The sequence below is a fragment of the Meles meles genome, chromosome 10, assembly GCF_922984935.1.
Source record: "Meles meles chromosome 10, mMelMel3.1 paternal haplotype, whole genome shotgun sequence".
Taxonomy (NCBI): Eukaryota; Metazoa; Chordata; class Mammalia; order Carnivora; family Mustelidae; genus Meles; species Meles meles.
The window spans coordinates 20,988,076-21,012,937 of NC_060075.1; positions in this window are offsets into that span (position 1 = coordinate 20,988,076).

A 24,862-nucleotide genomic window follows, 5' to 3' on the forward strand; every position below is an offset into this window, starting at 1 on the left:
ATAAACAATGAATTCTGGAACACTGAAAAGACATAAAAACAACAACAACAGAAACAAAAAAAAACAACTATTCCGATTAAACCTGGGCAGAGGACCTGCATAGACATTTCTCCAAAGAAGACATCCAGATGGTCAACAGACATATGAGAAGATGCTCAACATCGCTCATCGTCAGGGAAAACCAAAATGAGAAATCAAAACCACAATGAAAAATCACCTCACACCTATCTGAATGGCTAGTGTCAACAAGACAAGATATAACAAGTGTTGGTGAGGCTGCAGAAAAAGGGAGCCCTTGTGCACTGTTGGTGGTCCAACTACTCTGGAAAACAGTACAGAGACTCCTCAAAAAAATAAAAAAGAATCAAAATACTATATCACCCATTAATTCCACTATTGGGTATTTACCCAAAGAAAACAAAAACACTAAAGACATATACACACCTACATTTATTTATTCCAGCATTATTTACATCAGCCAAGATATGAAAGCAACCGCAATGTCCACCAAAAGATGAACAGATAAAGAAAATCTATATAATATATACATGCAATGGAACAGTATTCAACCATAAAAACAGCGAGATCCTGCCACTCGAGACAACATGGATAGACCTTGAAGGTATTATGCTGATGTGAAATAAGTCAGACAGCAAATATATGATTTCACTTATACAGAACCTAAAAACTAAAACAAATGAAAAATAAAACAGAAACAGACCAGTAAATACAGAGAACAACCTGGTGATTGCCAGGGAGGGGAGGAGAGGGATGAGAAAAAATGAGTGAAGTGGAGAGGGAGGAACAGGTTTCCAGGTATGGAATGAATGAGCCATGGGAATAAGAGGCATGGCACAGGGAACAGAGTCCATGATGCTGTAGTCATGTTGCATGGTGACAGATGGCAGTTACACTTGTGAGCACAGCCGAACTTACAGAGTTGTTGAATCCCACGTCATACACCTGAAACTCATGTCACATTGTGTGTTAACTCTACTTTGGTGAAAGAAAATAACAGAATTTTTAAAAAACAAAAAACACTTCGAGAACCAACAAAGGTAATGGGTACCCCAAACTCATTACTTCCTAAATCTTTGTATTATGCTCTCTCCTGTGCTCTGGGGGCCCAGCCCTGCCGTTCCCTTCTTCCCAATTCCCAGCCTCTTCCCTCGTTGCCCCAGCCATGGAGATGGCAGCTGTTTTCTACAGTTATTACAACTCTGCACTACCTCCACGTTCCCTTCTTGCCTTCTGTTCTCTAACACCTGCTTAAGTAAATCCTTATATTAAATTCTCTCTGTTAATTATGTTTGTTTTCCAGACCAATATAACCAGTCAACACAAATGTTCTCCAAATGATGCAAATGGTTCACACAATGGTAGAAGATAAAGCATTTTCATTTCCCAAAACTATAAAAGGCCCAGCCTACATGCCTCTTCTGATTATCTTAGAATTTTATTTTGGAAAATTGGCATTCCCAAAGGATGCTGGGAGGCAGAGTTTGCATGACCCTGAAGGTAGCACAGCAACCACTGTCTCAAGAGCCCAGACACACAAGATTATAAAGCAATCTCAGAGAATAATGCTTTGTTTTAAAAATTAATAATGATTTTCTTTCTGATTATAAAGGTCATCTATGCTGCACTGTACATTACAGAGAGTATAAATAAATACACAATCCCTACATCAGAGAGAGATCACTTTTAGTATTTTATGTGCTTTCTTCCATAATTCTCGTCATATGTAATATAAACAATTTGTATCTGTCTATAAATACATAGCTTTTAAATATGTAAAAGCAGATTGGGTTCATTTATAGATACTGCTACATTTTGAAGCTAATTATCAATCACTCTTCTTCCCTTTGATGAATAAATATTGGCTTTAGGTAAGGATTCTGGCGGGGAAAGCTGGGAGTTTGTGGACAAAGAAGACTTCTACTTCTCATCCCATGCCCACCCCAGTCTTTGGAATGGGCTTCCTAAGGCCAACCCTTCCCCAGTTAGCTGCCCCTGGGATGATTTTGCTGCTTCGAACCCTCTGATCTCCAGAGCAGGGGCGGAGTAAGATCTCAGAGGCACAGCTGGCACTAGCTCCCACGCACACACTTTCCACCTGTCCAGTCTGTCCACTGGGGAGCAGCCACTGGACCCTCACACTCCCCCAAAGGAGGAATTAGGAGCAGTGAAATCTGAGAGCATTTATCTCACCAAAGTAAATCATTCCTTCTCTCATGCAGAGAAGCAAATGAGAAAAAACATGGAGAGAAAAGCTGAATGCATTTTCCTGCCAAAGTTCCTTCTTGAAAACACAAGGTCCAAGGAATAGGAAAACCCTCACACACAGTGTTTGCAGCACATTTTTTTCAGGCAATGTTGTTTGATGAGCCTATCGTTCATCAAAATGTCTTCAAAACCATGATTTTATCTTCTGGGTTTTTTTTTTCTTATTACACAAAAATACGTAGCCATTGTAGAAGTTTCAGAAATCAGGCAAGCTCCAAGAAGAAAATGAGAAGCACAGTTAATCCCATGATCCAAAATAACTACTGCTAGCATCTTGGCATGAATCATTCTTCGTACTATTCTTTACTTTTTTAAGAGAATTACACAGCATATATTGTTTTGTAACATGTTTTTCATTTGATAGACCTAAAACACCTTTATGTATTTTCCCACTTGTCTGTTGCTGTATAACAAAGCGCACCAAAACTTCATGGTTTAAAATAATTTAATTTTGCTCGCAGTTTTGCGGATCAGGGCCTGACCGCATTCCAGGAGATGGAGAACTAGGCTCCATCCCTCCAAGGTCGTAGAGCAGAGGAACGTGCAGGATGGAAGATGGCCATCTTTGGGAGATACAATATGTTGCAAGTTATTAAAGATTCTTCTTCATAACAACGACTGAATAATATGTATTTTTTAATGTGTTCCTCATTGATTTAATGAGATCATCATTGATTTAATTTTTGCAGATTTTAGAAACAGGATGATAAATACCTCCATGATGAACATTCCTGTATAAAAAACTTTATCCACACCTCTCAAATTTTTGTTAGGTTAGAGGTGGAATTACTGGGTGATAGAGTTAAAGCTGTTTGATACAACTGGCTAAATCAACTCCCAGTAAAACTAATTTAGATCCACTTCATTTCAAAATATTTTGCTCCCTGAAAGAAAAATAGGCCCATCAGTACTTTTCTTTAAAGATATAGCTAACTATGTTCATCTATCTATTATTTTTCCAGGTATTTTTCAGTTGTGAAAAGGACTCCCACTGAAATTTGTGCTGGAGATTAATTCAACCTATTAATAGAACCTGGGGATGAACTGCCTCTCGTCAATATTCAGTCTTCTGGTCTGGAAGTTTTGTATTCTGCTCTTCCTCTATCTTCATCAGTGGAAACTTACTCATTATTGAATCATTCCTAGCGTGTTAAACCTTTGTAATTGTTTTCGGTAGGACTGTGTTCTCTATAATATATTTAAACTGATTATCAGTGTTAAAATGGGAAAGTGCTTATTCTGTGTATTTGTTTATAGTCACCCGTCTTTCCAATTTATTATTAGTTCCAATGGTTTGTGGTCTGATTCTCTTAGGTTTTCTGGGTAGACAATTATATTAACTGCATGCGGCAGCATTTTTTATTTCCTTTCTGGTCACCATTCTTACTTCTGTTTCCTATTTTTTTGTGTTGGCTAGAATATCCAGAATAGTATTAATTAATTAATATAGTGACAAGGTATTTTTAATCTCATTTCTGATTTTGACTAGAATACATCACGTGTTTTCCTTTTAATTATGATATATGCTATTGTTTAATATAAATATTCTTTATCACTTAAAGAATCCTCTATTTCTAGTTTACTAACCCTGTTCACTCATAATTGGTATAGAACTTTCCTGAAATGCTTTCTAGACATTTACTGAGATGGTGGAGATTTTCTCTTTAGGCTGACTGATATAATCTTCTATTTCCTAATATTAAGTGATTTTTGTATTCCCAGATTTACTCAACAGAATCATCATAAAGTGCCCTTCTTTACTTGCTGAAACTGATTTGTGAGCACCTCAGAAATTCTACATCTACACAGAGTGAGAATGGTTAGTAACTTTCTATTTTATAACACGTCTCTCAAAGTCTGCTAGGGATATGCTTGTTTTTGTAGAGTGAATGTATAAGTTAATATTTTCTCTACTCTGGAATAGTTTGAATGGCAGTGGGATTATTTGCTCCTTTATTTTTTTTAAAGATTTTATTTATTTATTTATTTATTTATTTATTTATTTATTTGATAGACATCACAAGTAGGCAGAGAGCAAGAAGAGGAAGCAGGCTCCCTGCTGAGCAGAGAGCCTGATGAGGGGCTCGATCCCAAGACTCTGGGATCATGACCTGAGCCAAAGGCAGAGGCTTTAACCCACTGAGTCACCCAGGTGCGCCATCAGGCACCTTTTAAAAATTAAAAGCAAAATCACCTAAAAGCAGAGCATATTTAGGGGGTCACTTCTTTTTCTTCTTGTTAATTTAATCAGATTATCTATTTTTGTGTTGTTGTTGGATTAGTCTTATTCATTTCAGGTAGGTTTTTTAACACATTAGCATGAAGTTGTTTCTAATTATCATTTGAAATTACTGTATCTGATAATACATTTCCTTTCTCGTGTGTCTTTCACCTCTGCATTTTCTCTTGCCATCATCCTGTCAGCCACAAATTGTCTATTTTGTGATTTATTTACATTCATTCTTAGTTTTATCCGTCTACTATTTTTGTTTTAAAAAAGAATTTTTAAAATATTTTTTAAGTGCTGAGTTCCTTATGTCTGATTGACTGTTATTTTTCTAGTCTCTTCAGATTATTAATTAATTAATTAATCTTATTTTTCTTGTTTAATTTTTTTAGAAAGCATTTCTAAAGCTATGCCTATGCCTTCAATTAACAGTGTTGACTGTATCCCACAAATGTAAGATAATGTTTTTATTTTCGAACTGTTGGACACTGAAAATGTCCTCTCTCACTTAGTCATTTCGAGGGAGGTATTTTTAAATTTCCAAGTGCTTGAAGTGTTTCTGTGACCTCTAAGATGATTTCATTATGGTAAGAAAATATGGCCTATACCATGTCTGCTTTTGTTATTTATTGATGTTTATTCTATGATCTAATGCCATGTATTTTTTATGTTGTCACCACACCCCCAGAGAACAGGAGAAGATGAGGAAAGCTCCCTCCCACCAAAGTATAAGCTCATTTAAGTCTGTCCTTACTCCTCCACTCCCGTCCCCTCTTTAGTGCCCATCCTAGAAAGGAAAGCAGAAATACAGGAATAAACGTGACCGAGTAAACATCCCAAATACCTTGGGCTAAGTTATTAGGACAGACTCACATTATTATTGTTATGAAAATAGTGCAATATACTGTGTCTCCCTCTTCTACTCTACTCTTCTGGATGGCCTCAACTCTGAGGAAATGATAAGGCCAGAGAGCGCAATGGACTACTAGATCAATATGAACCCTTGAACAGAACACCAGGGATGTGAGCATCTGGATTTTCCTTCTCTTAGCTTCCTGAGTATCCAGGATTTCCTTCCAAGCAGGAATCCTTGGAGATGCAGTAAGAGATATATGCTTTGTATATGTTAAGAACTGTAACTTCTACCAAATTCAGAAGAAACAGGCTGGTACCACTCAAAACACTGTATAGACTATGTGGATTTTATATGACATTTTTAGAGCCAAGCCATTTTCTTCCTCTTTGTGACATGTTGCTATTGTCTCACACAGACTCTTCCCTAGACCATCCTCCAAGATGGAGCTAAGGAGACCACACAGAATCTACCCTCTTTAGTGGTTAATTCATTGACCTTCATTGACCTGTGGGTTTTCTTATCCAGGATAGTCTGAAGATGGTACAAACTTCTCTCTTATAAGACAGCACACGCCCCACCCCAAACCAACATCTAGAGACAAGGTACAATGTCTCTAGTACACTTCCAGTAAAGGCACACTTCCAGGAAAGTGCTGGGTTAAGGGAAGAAAGGTCCTAGACCTCACAAGAGCTCCAAGATTTGATAGAAGGACGACCTGTTTAGTGTTTGACTCAGACCCAGCTCGAAGACGTGACCCTGCAAGGATGGTGTGCCATCCGCCCTGCAAGGTACAAAATATGCCTTAAATAATGAACACTGTGTGGGGCTCTGAGGTGCGCAGGAGACGTGGGGCACTACCAATTCTAGATTGCATCAACTCAAACAGGGACTGAGGTGACGCAAAGTTGGTTTCAGTGCCCGCCAGGGACAGACTAGTCCTTCTTCACGTTATTCCAATGATGTAACCACTCATGGTCTTTATCCAGATCATGAGGTTCTAGCAGAACCTCCCACCCCTGACAGGCGCCTAGTTCCCTAAGTCTGCCAGAAGTTTCGCTCAGCATCTTAGCCCTCAGCCACATCAACTGGATTGGCCAGACACTCACAGGAGAAAACTGGCCAGAAGATCCAGGTTCACCTCACTGGGTTTCCCTCTTCTCAAACAACTCAGCCCAATAATTCTTCATTGACTTGTGATTTCTCAGATTTTTTCAAACAGATTTTTAAAGATTTATTTATTTATCTATTTATTTGGCAGAGAGAGAGAGAGAGGAGCGAGAGCGAGCACAGGCAGACAAAGAGGCAGGCAGAGGCAGAGGGAGAAGCAGGCTCCCTGCCAAGCAAGGAGCCCGATGTGGGACTCTATCCCAGGACACTGGGATCATGACCTGAGCCAAAGGCAGCCGCTTAACCAACTGAGCCACCAGGTGTCCCTCAAACAGATTTTAAAGACATATTTTGTCTAGTTTTTCTAGTAATTCTCAACAGGAGAATGGGGCTGAACTGCAAAATTCGACCCCTAGTGGAAACAACACCGTGTTGGCTATCCCAGCTGCAAGAAGTATAAAACAAGAGAGACAACACGGAGGGTGTGCCTCCCGGTTGAGTCAGATACATTTTTTTTTTCTTTTAGGATTTTATTTCTTTACATGAGAGAGAGAGAGAGCACGAAATGAGGGAGGGGCAGAGAGAGAGGGAGAAGCAGACTCCTTGCTGAGCAGGAAGCCAGATGTGGGACTTGATCCCAGGATGCTGATATCATGATCTGAGCCAAAGACAGACACTTACCTGACCAAGCCACCCAGCACTCCTGAGTCAGATACCTTAGGTGATAACCTCTCTAACACTCCACACCCAGTCCTGATTCTATCCCATCAGCCAGAAGTTAGTCACGTGGCTACACATGGCTTCAAAGTGAGAGCAGAAAATGCAGGCCATTCGCATGGCATACCGCCACACTAAGTAAAACCTGGGTTTTGTTTCAATGCAAAAAAAGAGAAGAAAGGATTTGGGGCACACAACATGGTCTCTGTCACATTCCTCATATAAAACGGGAATAATATTAATACCTAACTTATAAATTGATTAAAGGACATATATAAAATGCAGGTAAATCTCTTAGTACAGTGCCTGGGACATGATGAACAGCCAATAAGTGTTAGCAACAGTACTATTTATATAGTATAGTAATCTGAATACAAAAGATTATTACATGAAAAAGGAACAATCTTTCAAACTTCCTCTCTCCACTTTCCCACAGTCACCTAAAGCCTCTTAAAAACGCAGTCAGATAAACTTGGGGGTAAATCCCTATTATCATTGCTTTGTTCCAAATAGTTATTTGCTTGATTTCTAACAGCTAATTATAGATCTAGCCCATGGTAGGTATTAAAACTCATGTAAGTTTCCCTTATAATTCTGTTCTGGACTTTCTTGGAGTGTCCATATTCTTACACAGTTGCATCCTTTTCAATATAACAAATGTACAAATAAATGTGGGGGCTTTCTGTACCTTCATAAGACCCATAGTTCAGGACAAAGCCATCTGTCAGACGAAGGTCCTGATTTTTAGCTGCGCAAATGTAGGTGGTCACTGTGCTCAATGATAGCTTCCGTATGATATTTGGAAATACTCTGACAGTTCTCCACTCTTGTTTCTACTTCTTTTGAAAACCACACTCAGAGTGTCTTATCCATACAATAAGGGATAAATTATGGGGGTCACAGAATTTTCACTCCAACATCCCACAACAACACAACACAGACTCTCACATCTACCTTCTTCCAGGGATCAGAGAGGAGTGAGTGTGTGTGTTTGGGTGTGTCTGTGTGTGTGAGAGAGAGGGAGCGTGTCTGTATGTGTGAGTGTGTCAATGTGTGAGTGAGGGAGTGTGTCAGTGTGTGAGTGAGGGAGTGTGTCGGTGTGGTGTGTCTGTGTGTGAGTGTGCCAGTGTGTGAGTGAGGGAGTGTCAGTGGTGTGTGTGTGTGTGTGTTGTGTGAGTGAGGGAGTGTGTTGGAGTTGCATTTGTGTGAGTGTGTCTGTGTGGAAGTGAGGGTGTGTGTCAGTGTATGTGTGTGAGTGTGTCAGTGTGTGAGTGAGGGAGTGTGTCAGTGTTGTGTGTGTATGTGTGTGTGTACTAGAACCCCGGCATGGCAACAGTATCACTGTTGGTGATTATGAGAAGGAGAAAAATTACTGGAGTGACACAAATTACTAATTACTCTATTATGCAGTGAGAAGAATAAGAAGCTGGAAGTTGTTTCAGCAAATTCTATTTTTAAGCAAATAATTGTTGGGTTTCCAATGCTCTAAATTAAGTAATTCTCCTCAAGACCTTCCTTAAGTCTCCCTCTTTGAACTCCAAGGGCTGGCAAAGAATTACAGCTGGCTCTGGGATGGGCTTCAGATTTCGTTTGTAATTATTTTTTTTTTTCCAAACATGCTATCCTCAAAAGGAGATATCTTCAGAGGTGTTTTTCTTCCCCAGTAATTAGGAGTGGTCTTACTGAGTCATTCACAGCTTTCCCTCCCATTCTATAGGAGGTGGCGTTGAGTAATATAAAGATATTTGAGGCGGGGGGGCGGGACTTGGAACCAAGTTTAAGACGAGGCATTGCCTCCTCCCTGACTTTGTGACCTTGGCTTTGCACGTAACCTTCACCCACACTGAAGAAGGGAGATTGTATATATACTATCAACACTTTTTAAACTAAGATGCACCATCCATACTACGTGTTGTTATTAAGATGGCCAAGAATGGCAAGAGCTAGATAGCAGCATAATCAGAATTAGAACAATAGTTCACATTTTTAGGACGTTTTGAGGATTTAGCATGTGCCTGGTGTTGGTCTAAGTGCTTTGGAAGCACTAATTCATTCAGCACTCAGACACAGGTACTATCATGTCCCATTTTACTCATCAGCTACAGAGAAGATGAGTAATTTGCCCAACATCACGGAGCGAGGGAGAGGCAGAGCCGGGTTCAAACCCAGACACCCTGGATCTAGAGTCCGCACCATTGCCTGCCTGGGCTGGAAGGGATAACTGGACCAGGCCTGAACACATTGGCCCAATCCTCTGGCCCTCTGCTTTTCAACCACAAGTTCGGATACCCCGAGGCACCACAAAGAGGTTCTTCTGCAGTGACAGTTACAAAAATGGCCAATCTTCCCCAGAAGTAACCAAGATGGCGAGAGCATGGAGGGACTTGTGTAAACAAATTGTGGGGATACAGGGTAGAAATGGGCACTGGGCTGGAGGGTATACACAGGAGCCCGGGGCTGCTCATTGCCCCCAATCCGCCATCAACCCCCTGCAAGAGGGGTAGTCTTCGGGAAAATTTACCTCTCCTTCTCAGCTCATCTGGTCACCAGTAGAATCTGAGAGGATGGGTGCATGGTAAGATTTGCTCAGGGAGAGCAGGGAAGAGAAAGACACCCCACCAAGAAGCCCATGCAGGCATGCTGTGAGGGCAGGCAAGCCATCGGTGGGCAGCTCCGAAGATGACCTGTGTGAAATGAGATGACTTTAGCGGACGGCAGAGACAGCCTGTGTCCCCTTCAGGATCCTGTCCGTCATATTACATGATCCCTTTAACGAGAGGTGGTAGGGAGCACAGAGGCTGGGTTGTACATGAACCTAGGGTCATGGAAGGCTCTGTGGAGAGGACAAAGGGGAGAGCTCAGCTGTGAACAGTGGGCCTGGGTCTGTGGATGGCCTTGGCAAGTCGGGTATGTCAATGAACTACAAACTAGAGATGATAAGGCCCAGCCTGGCTCACCACACACGGCAGCCACAAGCAACAACCAAGACAATATACTTTGCCAACATCTTCAGGAACCCCAGGGAAGATGCCAACCAAGAGGACCCCCTGGACCCCAGTGCCTGGACCCTGGCACACAGCATTTCTGCCATGCCAGACTTCAACTCAGCTGGCAACTTTGAAGCTTGAAAGACAGAACGAGGAAAACCACGTAAGCAAAGCATGGCATTCATGTATCACATTGCTTGGACCCCAAAGTCAAGGAGCCGAAACCACTAATGAAGCCTCCGCAATCTCTGGCAATTTGATCTCAGCCAAGGACAACATTAAAGAGAAGAGGTGTTCCCGGACCCCAGGCAGCTCAAAATCTTGGCCAGATTGGCAAATATTTCAGCAGGAAGCTAGCAAAACGGATGCCAACTTAAATGAGTCTCCTCGGTGGCTCTGCAGGGGTCTGTGTTTGCTCTGCACTATTTCCCACTGCCATGCACAGAAAGGAGAATGTTCCAATGCCTCCTCCGTGCAGGCTTAAGTTAGCAAGCGCCTGCAAGGGAGGAGGGCCACGCACGGAAAGAGGTGCTCTGGGGCACAGTTGTGTAGGTGAAACCAGGCAACCCTGGCAGAGTTGGGGGAGCATTCTCAGGCTGGGAGGCCATTCGGAGCTTGCATTTCTGCACCAGTGTGAGGCCCTCAGCAGAGCAGCAAAGCCCAGACTGTCAAGATGTGTGCGCACACAGCGAAGTAGCTTCCCCTCTCTGAGCCTCCACTGGCTCACGTACGAAATTAATATAATGACCTGAATCCTGCCCCGAGCCCAGATTCCCACATTTCTCTGGGCTGGGTAAGGAACACTACATCCAGGTGACATGGTGGTCGAGCAGGCAATGCCTGTGGCATAGCCTAGTACCTAGGACGTGCTCGGTCATCCCTGGTACCTGTGTCTGTCTCTGCCCAGACCAACCAGTTCTTGCAAAGATTGTTTCCAACCAGTAACTGAACGGCTCACTCTTAATGTGGTCAAGACACCCTAGAGGGTGGGGGTGTGCTTTGACCGTAGCTTCTTTGGAGAGTCTTAACCTCAAGGGAGTGCTGCTGGGTGGGTGGGTATGCGGGGGACTGAGCCCAGGAGGTCCTGGCATCTTTTTCTGTGCCTCTGACGTCCTTCCTTAGTCTCAGGAATGAGGCCTGAAGGACAAATGAAGAAGGACAAGGAGGGTAAGGAGTCCGTGGGCTCTGGGAGCCACGAGAGATTAGCATCAAGCACCTGAGGACTGAGACCTCAAAGGGCTTCTCAGCAGAGTCTCTGTCCTGAGGCCTAGCATGTGCAGACACCCCAGCTGGGGATAGTGGAGGGCAGTTGGTGGGAAAGCACCCAAGGGCAGGAGAGAGAGATGGGTAAGGAATTTGACCCCGTCAGCATTTCAAGGATCCTCCCCACCACGTCTCAGAGAACCTCCCACAGCTCAGTGCACACTGTTTAGAAGGTAGACCCTGGGAGAAAACTGGCAAATCAAAGAGAGTGGGGAGACCAGAGGGTAGAGGAGCAGAGGACTAGAGCTCATATACATAACACAATGATGTCTTTAAATGATAAGAGCATAGGTGAGAAGTCATCAGGTGGCCACGTGTATTTATGTAGTGTCTGTCCTCAGCCACAGGGTCTTCTGGAGCAGGCGTCTGCAACCCCGGCACCAGCACAGGAACTGGGGCACAGTAGGTAGCCCCAGAAAACGTTCTCAAAGGATGAGTGAGGGGCACCTGGGTGGCTCAGTCAGTTAAGCGTCTGACTCTTGGTTTCTGCTTGGGTCATGATCTCAGGGTCATGGGATCGAGCCCTGCATCATGCTCCGCACTTGGCAGGGAGTCTGCTTGAGATTCTCTCTCTCTCTCTGCCCTTCCCCATGCTCATTTGCACGCTCTCTCTACTCTCTCAAATAAATCTAAGAAAGAAAGAAAGAAAGAGTGAACACAGGAAGAGGTGCCTTGGCCCATGTGTGGGCTGCATGCAGTCATTAGCCCCGTGGAAGAGGCAGGATGTAGAGCAGATGTGGGGCAAGTCAGATGGCAGCAGCCCCTCTCACCTCTTTCCTTCCTCCCAGTCTCTTCTGCTCACCACTTTTCCTTACTCACCTGCCTAAAACACAACTTCATCCTGTTTCTCCCTGCTGGAGAACCTTCCATGGTTCCCTGTTTCTCGTGATATCAAAACCCTGTTCTGGCTTTGAGGCCTTTGCACCCTCCCACCCCTTGGCACTGTTCCACTGGTCACTGATCTCAACCAGCTCTGCCCCTCGCCACCATCACTCCTGCACCTCCCCCATCACTGCTGACCCAACCCAAACCATCTCCAAGACTCTGCTTATCTGATGGCTCCCACTGCTGGGAATTGGCCTCACCTCTAAACCTGCAGGTGTCAGTGGTCTGGGCCACACGCCTGGCAGACTGTGGTCCACCTCTCTTGGTCAATCCCACGTCACCATGAAGACTAGATTCCCAGAGAAGGGGAAACTTGCCACACATTTTCTATGTCCCTCCCCATAATATTCAGTTTGCAAATGATTGGTATTCACGTTAGAGTTTGCAAAATAATCAATTAAATTCAATGTAAGCACTTACTGGGTTCCAGGTACTGGGGATTCGCAGATGGGTAAGACTCAGGCTCAGGCTCCCTGGGGAAGGAGAAAGGACACCAACAGCCAATTCGGATGCAGTGGTCAGTGCTCCAGTGGAGGTGGGCACCGAGAAGAGGCACCACCAGCTCACTGACAGAGCTGGAAGGGTGCTCTCCCCAGGTGACTGAGCGGGAGTTAGCAGGGCAAGATATGTGTCTAGGGGCAGAGGTCACTGCTTGTAGGAAGGATGGGGATGGGGTCAGAGACCGCAAATGGAGCAGGTGGCCAGCTGATGCAGTCGTCAGAAGTCTCACAGGTCCCCCCTCAGGGTCTGAACATGATCCTGAAGCTTATGGGATATTAATGAGGGAAATGAACACTTTGACAGACATTTGATTTACCCACATATTCTATAGGAATACACCATCTCTTAGGGTTAGCAGTATGTAATAGGCTTGCTGAAGAATATCCAGAAAAGTGTCTTCGGGCATTCTGTGCTCAAAGAAAGGATTTCCCCTTCTCTACTTAAGATTAATTTTTAATTTCAAGAAACAAGCTTTATGAAATACAATTCATTTTTACAGATGACTAAGAATATTAAGACTAAGAGTGGCCCCCACGAGAGCTAGGGTAGACACCTGCCCTTTCACAGGCCCTCTGGATCCCCTCACTTCCATGCACCCCCCACTCTGCCCCATCTCTTCCTCCATCCCCAGCCCACAACAAATCTCTTCCTTCTCTGTCAAACTTGGACATGCCCTTGGTGTTCACAATTCTCAACACCCCCACAGGCTGTGGGCAGATTGCTTGTGTCTCGTGGCCTCCATGACCTCATTTGTGAAATGATTACAACAAACCTATCTGAATCCAAATCTTGCTCCCAACCTTAGCGCTAAGTTTGCTCCAAACAGATCAAGAATGGGTATCAGAATTTTGTGATAAGTAAGCCATATAAAGCATCTGACACACTCAGGACATAGAAGTGTCAATCATTTTTGGGTTCTTTTGTCCTCCCCTGCTCAGATCACAGGCAAAAAGGTCCGTTTATCTCAGGTTGGACTCAGTGTTTTTTGGGGGGAGAGGAGGGGGCAAGGTCCTAAAAGTAATTGCTCACCTAAGGAGATGTTCAAGTAAACTGTGGTAGGTCTGCTTATGGACTATCATGCCTAATAGTCCACTTAAGTACATATCTCCAGAAAAGAGAGAACATTTATGGTCCACCTGCAAAAGCGTCAAGGACTTTTTGTACAGCTTTTTCTTTCAGCTAATCCTCCTAGGAATTGTGAAAGTGGTTTTTAATTCCATTTAACAGATGAGAAAAGTGAGGTTTGCAGAGGTCCAGTGTATCTCATATAAGTAACTACTTCCAGCCAGGTTCATTTAGAATAAAAAGAGTGAGGATACATGTATATATGTGTACCAGTGGCTTTTTGGTGACCCTTGGGTCCCAAACAGGAAGTCACCATCAACTCTGTCTTTTCATTGGTTGGTTGTAAGACTTAAAACAAATATACTTCCCCACTCTTCGTACCTTAGGGTTACTTTTTGTTTGTTTTTCAAACCTGTAAAATGGAGGTAGAAGTAAGCAGGGATGGAACTTGGAGCAAGGGGGGGGGGCAACATCAGATCAATGAGCTCCCTATCAGCACCCACCTTTTACAGGTGCTCTGCAAGACCTCCCCTAATTTTTACACAAATCACATTTCTCGTTTCCAGAACTGGTTTCTCAAAAACCATCAGCCAAATCAGGCCGCAAGCTGTATTTTCCCAGTTTTGCAGTCCATACCTTCATTTGTAACCAATGCTGCCAAGTTCATCTGGTACTTAGCTGGTCAGGGCTCACTGCCTTCTCACCCTAAGGACAGTGATAAACATTGGGAAGGAAATTAAAAAAAAAAAAAAAAAAAAAAAAGAGCGCCATGGCACGCTAGAGCCAGGAGGCACCTCAGGGACTATCTTCAATCCCCTCACTTTGCAGGGGAGGAGTCAGGGTACTGAAGGAGTTGAGGGACTCATCCAAGCTCCATCAGCAAAAGACAGTGCCCAAACAGTGGCTTCTAGGCATCTACAGACTAACCATGGATCACAATTTCACGGGAATTAGATGGATCGGTAGGCAGTAGGGATTGAATGTAGTAGGCTACAGGCACGGGGGCTGTCAAGAAAGAAATGCTCAGGGTGACAGAGGACTGCCTCCTGAAATACATGTGTTGTGAAGCAGGCATTAAAGTGTGTGACAAACATAGGAAAGAACCTGCCCCTGAAACATAGGTATGTCTCAAAGGTTGTAGCACAGACTATATTTGTGGCTAGTTGTCTCTGCCTATATCTGATCTCCATTTCCTTATAAACAATTTCCTAATATTTTTCTCTGGGCACAGGAACACCCAGAACAAAAACTACATTTCCCAGGCTCCCTTGCAGGTGGTTCTGGCCAAGTGACTAAGCTTCGCCCACTGAGATGTACTTCCATCCAGGAAGTGTCTGTAAAGGAATGACTATGCCCTTCTCTCTTCCTCGTCCAGCCAACTCTAGTGCAGATATGATGGTTGGATCCTGAGCAGACATCCTGGACCGTGAGATGGCACACTAACGATGGCAGAACAGCCGGTTTTGGACTACCTATCTGCATGGTACTGCTGGATAGCTACTTTGTGCAACCACACCCTAAACACCCTTGTTAATCACTATCTTGAGAATGTAGGGATCCTATCCTCCCTTATATTCCCCTCAAGCAGAAGGTGCAGAAGAACATGTTGTTCAGCACTCAAGGTCAAGAGCACTGGGGGTGGCCAACCTGGAGCATCTCCCTTCTAACGAAGAATGTCAAGTTGGCAGGCCCTGATCTCTTTGGAACTCCGCCATGTGAGGAGGGGAAGGCGAAGTTGCTATGCCATAAAAGCTTACTGCATGTAGGTCCCAGCAGTGGACGCTTTGTCCGGTTGGGAACTCCTGGACCCCCTGTGCATAAGTTTTCCCAATAAACTATATCTGGATTCCTATCTCTGAGTCTTTTTTTTGGCTTCACTAAACCATCACCCACCTTTGGCTCAGAGTTGCTGGGATTGGCTACACACTATCCCCAACTTCTTTACATTAGAACTTCTATCTTGTTTAACTCACTTATATTTGTCCTTTTTTTCTCTCCATAACGTAATCTGTTTCTAGCAAAAACAGAAATGGAAGAGAAATAAATTCAGAAGCCCCTAAAAAAAAATCCAGAGATATAGAATGGGAAGCTGGCCTTGCAGAGAGTTAAAGTGAATTGAGAAGAATTCTGACATGCACATGCTGGTGGACCAAGGGAATGTTCTAGGGAGACTAGTGGTCCTCAAATTTGATTGTGCATCAGAATCACCCAGAGCTTCTTAAACCACAGACTGCTGGCCCCACCCGTTTCTGATTCAGTTAGTTTGGGAAATGGAGCCTGAAAACTTGAATGTCTAATGAGTTACCAGGATGCTGATGCTGCTGGCTCAGGGGACTCCATTTCGAGAACGATTGTTCTAGACTTTTCAAAAATACACATGCAAACTCCATTTGGGTGGGTCCAGCTTTGCATCTTGAACACGGAGATGTGATGATTTTCATCTGCTCTCAAAGATCCAGGAATGTGGGGAGCCAGGAGAGGGCCTGAGCAACAGCTTGGCCAAGCTGAGCATCCAGGAAAGAGATTTGTGATGCAAATGATTTACTGGTGTTCAGCTGGGAGCAGAAGGGATTTCAATATGGTGAGCCAAATCGAATTCATTACCTGACAATTAGCTCTAAATTAATGCAAGACTGTGCCGCCTGAATGTGCTCTAAGGAAGAGGGTCCCTGACAGCTTGAGATGGGCAGGAAGAGACATCGATCTTAGCTGGATGCAGAGATGCCATCTTACCAGTTTCCCAGTGTACCTGAAGCTTAGAGAAGGGCCAGTGCCTGCTTGCAGCCCCTCTCCAATCCCACTCCCTCCAGATTGAGCCCTGAGGGACCCCAACTCAAGCTCATCCAGAATGGACCTGGTCTCCCAATGCCCTTGCACCACCGGGTTTCTTCGGGCTTGCTCCCAGGCTGGCTGCAGGTGCTTCAGCAATGAGACACTCAGGATGAAGCTCATTATGTTTTGGAGGAGCAAATGGTTAGCACTGTAGGAGTGTATCTGACTTCCTCAATGGAAGTTGCAAACACCTGAAGGATAGGAATTATTGTCCTTATTTCTTTAATTATCTCCCCATTCTTTCCCTCCCCTCCCCTTCCCTCTCTGCCTCTACAGTGGGGCCCCTGGAACAGCGCACACAAGGATACAACCACAGAAAATGATGGCCTGTGGACTGAGCATTTTAGCACTTCATTTATTTATTCATTAAACGTGTGCCGGGATACGGATCACATTGGCCTCTGACCACATAAAACTCACAGCCTTGTATCCACAGTGTAAGAGACATGCAAACAAGGAGTTAAAAAAGCAGATGGGTATGTCATGTGGTCCTAATGGCCTGCGTCAAAGGGAGCTGAGGCCCAGGGCACTCTGCACACCACTCTGTTTGCCCACAGAAACATCCTACAAGCATCTCATCTCATGATGTGGACCCTTCCTCTTCCTCCCAGTACAGTCCTCAGCCCTGCCTACAGGTGTGAACAGGTTATTGTCCAAGGGATTTCTCCTGAGTTCTAGCATGCCCCCAAACCTTCAGGATCACTGCCTCTGAAAAGTCAAGGTAAGCAAGGTAAATGAAACAAGCAGAGACAGGAATGCCAGGGAGCTAGCTCCGCCCCTCCTCCCTTTTACTGCCCCCACCCGAAAGCCTGAGCAAAGCTCCTTCCAGCCAGCCAGTGTGTACTTCCCAGCCTTGCCTATGACAAGTTCAGAAGCTTCATATTTGCATCCCTGATATACCTGAATTAAAATATTTACCCACCACCTGGGAAAGAGATTCTTTCTCCTTCAATAAACAAAGGTATATGCTTATAGAAAAAAAAATAATAATAAAAAATAAATAAAGTATTTAACTGTGGGGCACCTGGGTGGCTCAGTCAATTAGCATCCAACTCCAGATTTCTGCTCAGGTCATGATCTCAGGGTCATGAGCCCCACTTGGGGCTCCATGCTCAGCCTGAAGTCTGCTTGTCCCTCTCCTCCTGCTCCTCCCCCTGCTCACTTTCTCTCTCTCTCTCTCTCTCTCTTTCTCTCAAATAAATAAATATCTTCTAAAAAATTAAAGTATTTAACCATTACTGTTTCCCTTCTGGTGTGAACTCTGCAGAACTGTCATTCAGAATAAGGAGGACCAAGCCCATGTCCACCCTTGGCCGTACTCTCTCCAAACAATAATTACTTTAGATGATTTGTGGGATTTAAAAAAATTAAGAGGTGCCAAATTACATGTGCATATTGTTTTACAAAAATCCTTTTACTTCTATTACCTGTTTTCTTTTTCTTTTTTTTAAATAAGTATCAATTCTCTTCATCATGATCATCTACTTTTTTTAAAAGATTTTATTTATTTATTTGACAGACAGAGAACACAAGTAGGCAGAGAGGCAGACAGAGAGAGAGGAGGAAGCAGGCTCCCTGCTGAGCAGATAGCCCGATGTGGGGCTCGATCCCAGGATTCTGGGATCATGACCCGAGCTAAAGGCAGAGGCTTTAACCCACTGAGCCACCCAGGCACCCCTCTTTCTTTTTCTTTTTAAAAATGTTTTAACTTTATTGAGGAATAACTGACAAACATAATTATAAATATTCAAAGTGTACAATGGGATGATTTGATCTACATACACGTTAGGGAGTGATTACCAAGATCAAGATAATTAACACATCTGTTACCTCACATAGTTAACATGTTGTGTGCGCGTGCGTGCATGAGAGAGAGAGAAGAAGAGGCTTAAGACCTACCCTCAGCAAGTTTCACAGGTGTATAAATCCACACTACTCACTATAGTCACCAGGCTCTACATTAGATCACAGAACAAGTTCTACTTATAACTGGAAGTTTCTACCCTTTGACCTAGATCACCCATTTCTTACCTTCCCCCCAGCCCTTGGCAACCACGATTCTACTCTGTTTCTAGGAAATTGGCTTTTTTTAAAATAAAGATTCCACATACAAGTGATATCATATGGGACTTGCCTTTCTTTTTCCATAATCTTATTTAGTTACCCTAATCCCTCTTTGAGTCTTTTCCATGTTACAGAAGAACCGTCATCAGTCACAGAGCCAAGCCCTCCATACCACCTGACCCTTGCCAGGTGCTCTTCCCACACCACACCCTCCTCGTCACTGCAGGGAACAGCACACACACAACACAGCTCACAAACCATGTGTGTGCGTCTGCGTGTCAGCCTCACCTTCCACCCGCTCCGCCACCGCGGTCTTCACCCCCGCTTGAACCCATGGATCAAAACTGCCATCACAAAGAATAAAAAATGTTGGGACAACATAATGCACTCAAGTGAGCATCTGTATGGGGTAGTGTTCACCAGAGAAACAGAACCAACAGATGTGTGTGTGCGTGCATTTAAGGAACTGGCCCCTGTCACTGTGGGGCCAGTAAGCAGAAAGCCTATAAAGCAGCCTGCAAACTCGGGCAGAATTTGATGCTGCCATCTTGAGGAAGAATTTCTTCTTCTCAGGGAAACCTATTTTTATTCCTAACATCTTCACCTGATTGGATGAGGCCCACCCACATTATGGAGGGTAACCTACATAGTCAGGTAAGTTTACATAGTGACCACATTCACAAAATGCCTTCACAGCAACACCCGGGGTTAGTGTTTCGTCAAATAATTAGGTACGACAGCCTCATCAAGATGAGCCACAGAACTATCACATCCTCTAAAATGCTGTCTCTCGTGTCTGGGAGGTCTGAGCTAGAAGAGCTTTGGGAAAACAAAAGTGCCTCCTCTCAAAAAACCCAAAGATGGAATACAAAAAGAGAAGAATCTCCCTTTCTGTGACTCAAGGGGAAGGGGACTACTTCCGTCCCATCCAGACAGGAATGTGACAAGGGGGTTCCTGCGGGGAGGTCAGTCCAGATAAAACCCGTCCCACAGCACTGCCCACCGCCGCTGCCCCCTCCCCCTCCCATGGGAACTGCTTCCCTCACGGCAGATACAGAGAAGGTGGAAAAAACACCTGCTGCCAAGGAGGCTCCAAGACGCCCAAAGCCGCTCACTATTCTGGTTACCTTCCAATCCTGGAGCACTAGTGAGCAAGGGCGCCACACTTTCACTCACCCACCCAGGATTGATTTTTCTGGATTAATTTATTCCACACGTTTGATAAATAACACCTGCCCTGTTCTAGTGCTTTCCTCTGACTCCATTTATTAACAACATTCAAGATTTTTCTTCTCCCATGATGGGTACTAAAGGCACAAAACTCAAATGAATCACGCTGAGGGGAGGTCTCCAGCCAGCCGTGGCCCCGCGCCAGGCAGTGACACTTTATTTGTCAAGGGCTGACTGAGAAGTACTGATTTCATGGAAAGAGTTCTGGTTCTGAAGTCAGGTCTGAGGTCTTCCTAGGGCCGCCTTGGCCTCTGCATGGCCTTGAGCAAGTCTATCATCTCCATGAGCCCCGGCATGAAGACCATCTGCAAACAGGGTTTTCCCACCTGGAAAATGAGAATTGCTAAGAGGTCCGTAGTGTGGAAAAGCAGCTTTATAGTGTAGAATGCTGCATGGATCAAGGCCGAGCCACTTCCCCACTGTCCCCTGAGCCTTGTCACCCACCAGTCCTCAGGCAGCCCCGACTCAGGGGCCCGTTCCTGTTACCGTGGCTGCGTCCACACCATCACGCATGCATTTGCATTAAAAAAACCACCACTTCATTGTGTTCACAGATTCTTTTGGTCAGGAATTCAAGAAGTGTGCAGCAAGAACATCTGAGGCCTCAGCCAGAAAGAGTCTAAGAGCGGTGGGGCTCAGTGACCGGACGCTGGGGTCACTGGGGACTTGTTCGCTCACACGTCTGGTTGTCGGCCAGGCCTCACCTGCAAGGGCCAGAACGCCTACCTGCAGGCAGCCTCTGCAGGGACTGCTTGGGACCCCTCCCAGTGTGGCCGCCTGGTTCCAACAGCAAGTGTCTCAAAGGGGCCGGGTGGGAGGTGTGCTGCCTTTTATGATCTGGCCTCAAGAGTCACGTAGCATCACTTCAGGTGTAATCACACACACCGGCTCAGATCCATGGGGAAAGAACACAGGCCTCCAGCTCTAGCTGGAAAGTTCCCTTGTAAGAATGGCACCTGGGATGGGAGATACTGTTGCAGCCGTTTTTAGGAAAGTCAATCTGCCAGAAGGTCTGAGTCACACGATGAATGAATAAGCTAGCAAGTTTAGAATTTTGGACCAGAAATGAAACTAGACAGATGTTGTACCCCTCCTGACTCCAGGTGTCCACTGAGACAAACACAACTTGTACCCATGTCAGGAAACCCAGCCAAAGTTCAGAGCAGGACGTGTCCAGGAGGGTGGAGGGCAGACTGCATACCTGCCCTTTCCTCCCACCCCTGACCTCTCTGCCTCCCCCAAGGCCTGAGCTAGTCTTGGCATTTACACCTCCCTATTTTCCAGAATAATCTCAGCCTCCCATTTACAGGCATTACTTCCCAGGGTCGGCCCCTTTGAGGTATTTGCCCTGTACCCTTGCTTCTTAACATGTGTTTCCACCAAGAGCACCACTGGCATTAGCCGGGAACTTATCAGAAATACGGAATCTCTGACCACACCTTAGACCTGTGGAATCAGCCTGCATGTTAACAAGATCCCCAAGCGATTCTAATGCTTCTTACAGCTGGAACAGCACCAGAGGAGGGGAAGGAGAACTTGATTTGAAAAACCCATATAAATGGGTTTTAATTCTGGCTTTGTCCACTTATTAGCTGGGCAAACTCGGGCAAATTATTTTTCCTCTCTAAGCTTCAGTTTCCCTAATAACTGGGTGTGACAGAAGATGGGGAATGTGTGTGTGTGTGTGTGTGTGTGTGTGAGAGAGAGAGAGAGAGAGAGAGAGAGAGACTCCCAGGGCTGGCAGCCCTTCCAAGTTCAACTCCAAGGACAGTCAGCCTTCCCTCACCCAGGCTTGGCCCAGATTGCTCCCTACTTCTCCTTCCAGCCATGAGGTCCATCAGGAGACAGCAGGAGTCTGGCTGCATGGTCAGAACTACAGGGAGATAGAAAGAGAGACATCCCTTCAGGAGCCACCAAAGTATAAGGCCCAGGGAGCCCCCTCCTTGACAGACAGGAGGGGCTCAGGGGGTCTGCTCTCCTAGGGAAATGTTATTTATTTCTCTAATGACACTATTTATCAGCCACTTGCAGGAGTTCTGGCTGGGGTCTCCATCACCCTTCAGACTCTAGAAATTAGGTCAGTCCCTCCAGAACTTACTTGCACTGGGCAACCTGCCTGGTAGGGGCAGCAAGGGGGCCCTGTCAGGGACAGGGGCTCAGGGAGGATTCAGAGAACCCAGTCCCTGCACCCAAGGACAGTCACCAAGGTCACTGAGCTCCTCCCACTGCCACTGCCCAGGCCTGCCAGGCTCCAAGTATGTGTGTTGGGAAGTATGGGGAGTGGGGGGCAGTGTTACATAGAAATCATACATCAGTACCATCCTGGAAAGCAGACGATGGACTGCTAAAAATGTTAACAAGATAATAAAATATTCAGTATCCCTAAGCCTTTATTTAATATAGGCACCAAAATGATTCCATCCTTCCCTCACACTACAAGCTTTCAAGTGAAGTTTAAAAAAAAATTATAAGTGTAGATCAGTTTTTACCCTATCAGTACTGATCACTGCAAGTTCTTCCTCAGATCTAACTTAAGTCTTACTACTGTATGTAACCCACCGCTGACTGCCCAGCACTGTGAGCACAATAACTTCTCAGCAAGGACACAGTGGGTTATGGTTCTGGAAGGCTATCCCCTGAGGGGGCAGAAAAATCTCTCCATATCTTTTGATTTTCATTCTTTAGGGTCAGGTCCAGGCGTGTTAAGGGTCTTGCTAAGCCCAGCCAGCCTCTTCCCCAACCTAGAGTCTAGACAATCAGCAATACTCAAAATGACCTTCAGAGGTGGGCGCAGCACTGTGGGGACGTTTGATATCTTTTTTCCCAAAGGAAATTGGCATGGAGGCTACCTAGTGATGTAGAAGTAAAAACTAGGGATATAGTAGACCACAGAGATCAGGGACTTTCTAGAAGGTATATGTTATGGAAAATGATTCTGCTACTAATTGGCAGGTTGACCAAGCTTCAATTTCACTTCCGGACTTTGGCCTTTATGTCAACATCTAACGGGTCTGTCTGTTAGCTGTCCTCTATGGATCGGAGGGTCAACTTTTTGCAATTCTACAGACACTGCCCTCTACATTTATTAGAATATTTGAGGACATTCCAACTGAGTGTGCAAGCACTATGTAAATGTTAATAACAATAATTCATAGCAGAGCCACCGGAATTGAGCATCCTGGGAGGTCACCCAACGGTCCTTGAAGTAGGGACGCAGAGGTCCAAGCTCGGCCTTCTCTGACTCACTGTCAGGCTGTGGGCCAAGTCCCCTCCCCACCCCAGGCCAGTGAGAGGAACCTATCATCCCCGCCTCCCATCTGAAGGAGACACGCCAGAGACCAATGGACAAAATGAGCTTTGGGTGCTCTCAGTGGGACATGACGGCAGCAGATGCCCCGCGGGGAAGCCAGGCCTCCTCCGCTCCATCTGGCTGATCCACAGTCACATAGCTGGTTAATACAGATGAGTTCTGATGCGTGGGTCCTCACAGAGCTATGTAAGGGCCAGATTCCCTGGCTGGACTAGGGGAAGCCCGTCTTCACGGGAAGGGCTTGCTCTGGGCACTTGCAAAGCAGGGCCTGGCTTTGGATTTAAAGGCAAGGTTGAAGGGGTCTCTGATAGTGGGGTGGGAGCGCTCAGGTTCCATCTAGGCAATTTAGAGGGCTTGCTACACTTTCATCCCAGACCGAGAGCTGATTGTTGGCTACAGTATGAACAGGCTACCATGACTGGCTGAGGGAGTCAGTGTCCATGACCCGTGGCTGACCAGGTCCCCTCCTGCCTTGTCCAGGACTGCCTCCACCTTCCTGAAAATTCTTCCCTACCTTCTGTCCTAACTCCATGACTGAGTGTCAGTTCCTCTGAAGAGTGCTATCTAACCTTCCAACATGCCAGAGTCACCTGTCCATTCATACGCATGTGCCCATAGGAGAGTGTCCTCTTCCTTCTAGGAACCTCCATCAGAGGCAGAGGGGGACAAGGAAAGAACGGGAGGGGAAGTCTGCATGACCAGGGACCCTGCGTGAGGGTGGCTGGGAGAAGAAAGGAGAGGAAATCGCACCAGACCCAAAGAGGTGGTGCTTCAGACAGACGAGGACCTTTGCAAGGTGCTATGTGCTCTCCGTAGATGTCAGATCGGGCAGTTGGGTATCTGCCCAAGGACCCAGCTCCTGGGAACTTCCCTAAGAGATGGCATAAATTATGTCATTTCGCATGCTGCACACATGTGCACTGTGTGGTCCAAGAAGAAAGTTCGCGCTGACCACCAAAAGAGTTCCTGCACAGGACGTGCCCACAGAAGTTTCCAGAACCCCAACCTTCCCACCTGGCCTGCCTCACAGTCCAGCGTATGTTCTCTGTGTTCTCCCCACCACCACCCCTCCCCCAACCAAAACATCCAGCCCTGAGTATTCCAGCTCACTTTTCATCTGTAGCTCTCCCTGGGGACTTTCTTCCAGGGGGCTCTGTTAGAGCAAACTCATGTATACAATAAACGGAGTCACTCAGCAGCAGCTGGCGAATGTTTTCAATGAGTTGGAAAATCAGGTTGAATGTATCATGAAATATGGTGCTTACACCGAAGCCCAGACGTGTGGGCTAAGTGCTTTGTGATTAGGCCTGCCTTTACCCATTCCCATCAGCCCCTTTGCCTCGCCCCTCCGCCTCTCCTTCTCCAGAGTTTTTAAAGTTAAAATCTGCCTAAGTATTTTATTAATATCTCGAAAGCGAATAGAAGAAGCGATGCTTCTTCAGGTAAACGGTTCTTTGCCTTGGGGCCCTGTGTGATCTTTTGCTCACAGCCGGTGTACTGGCTCGTGCACAGGCATGACTTCAGGAGTGCGT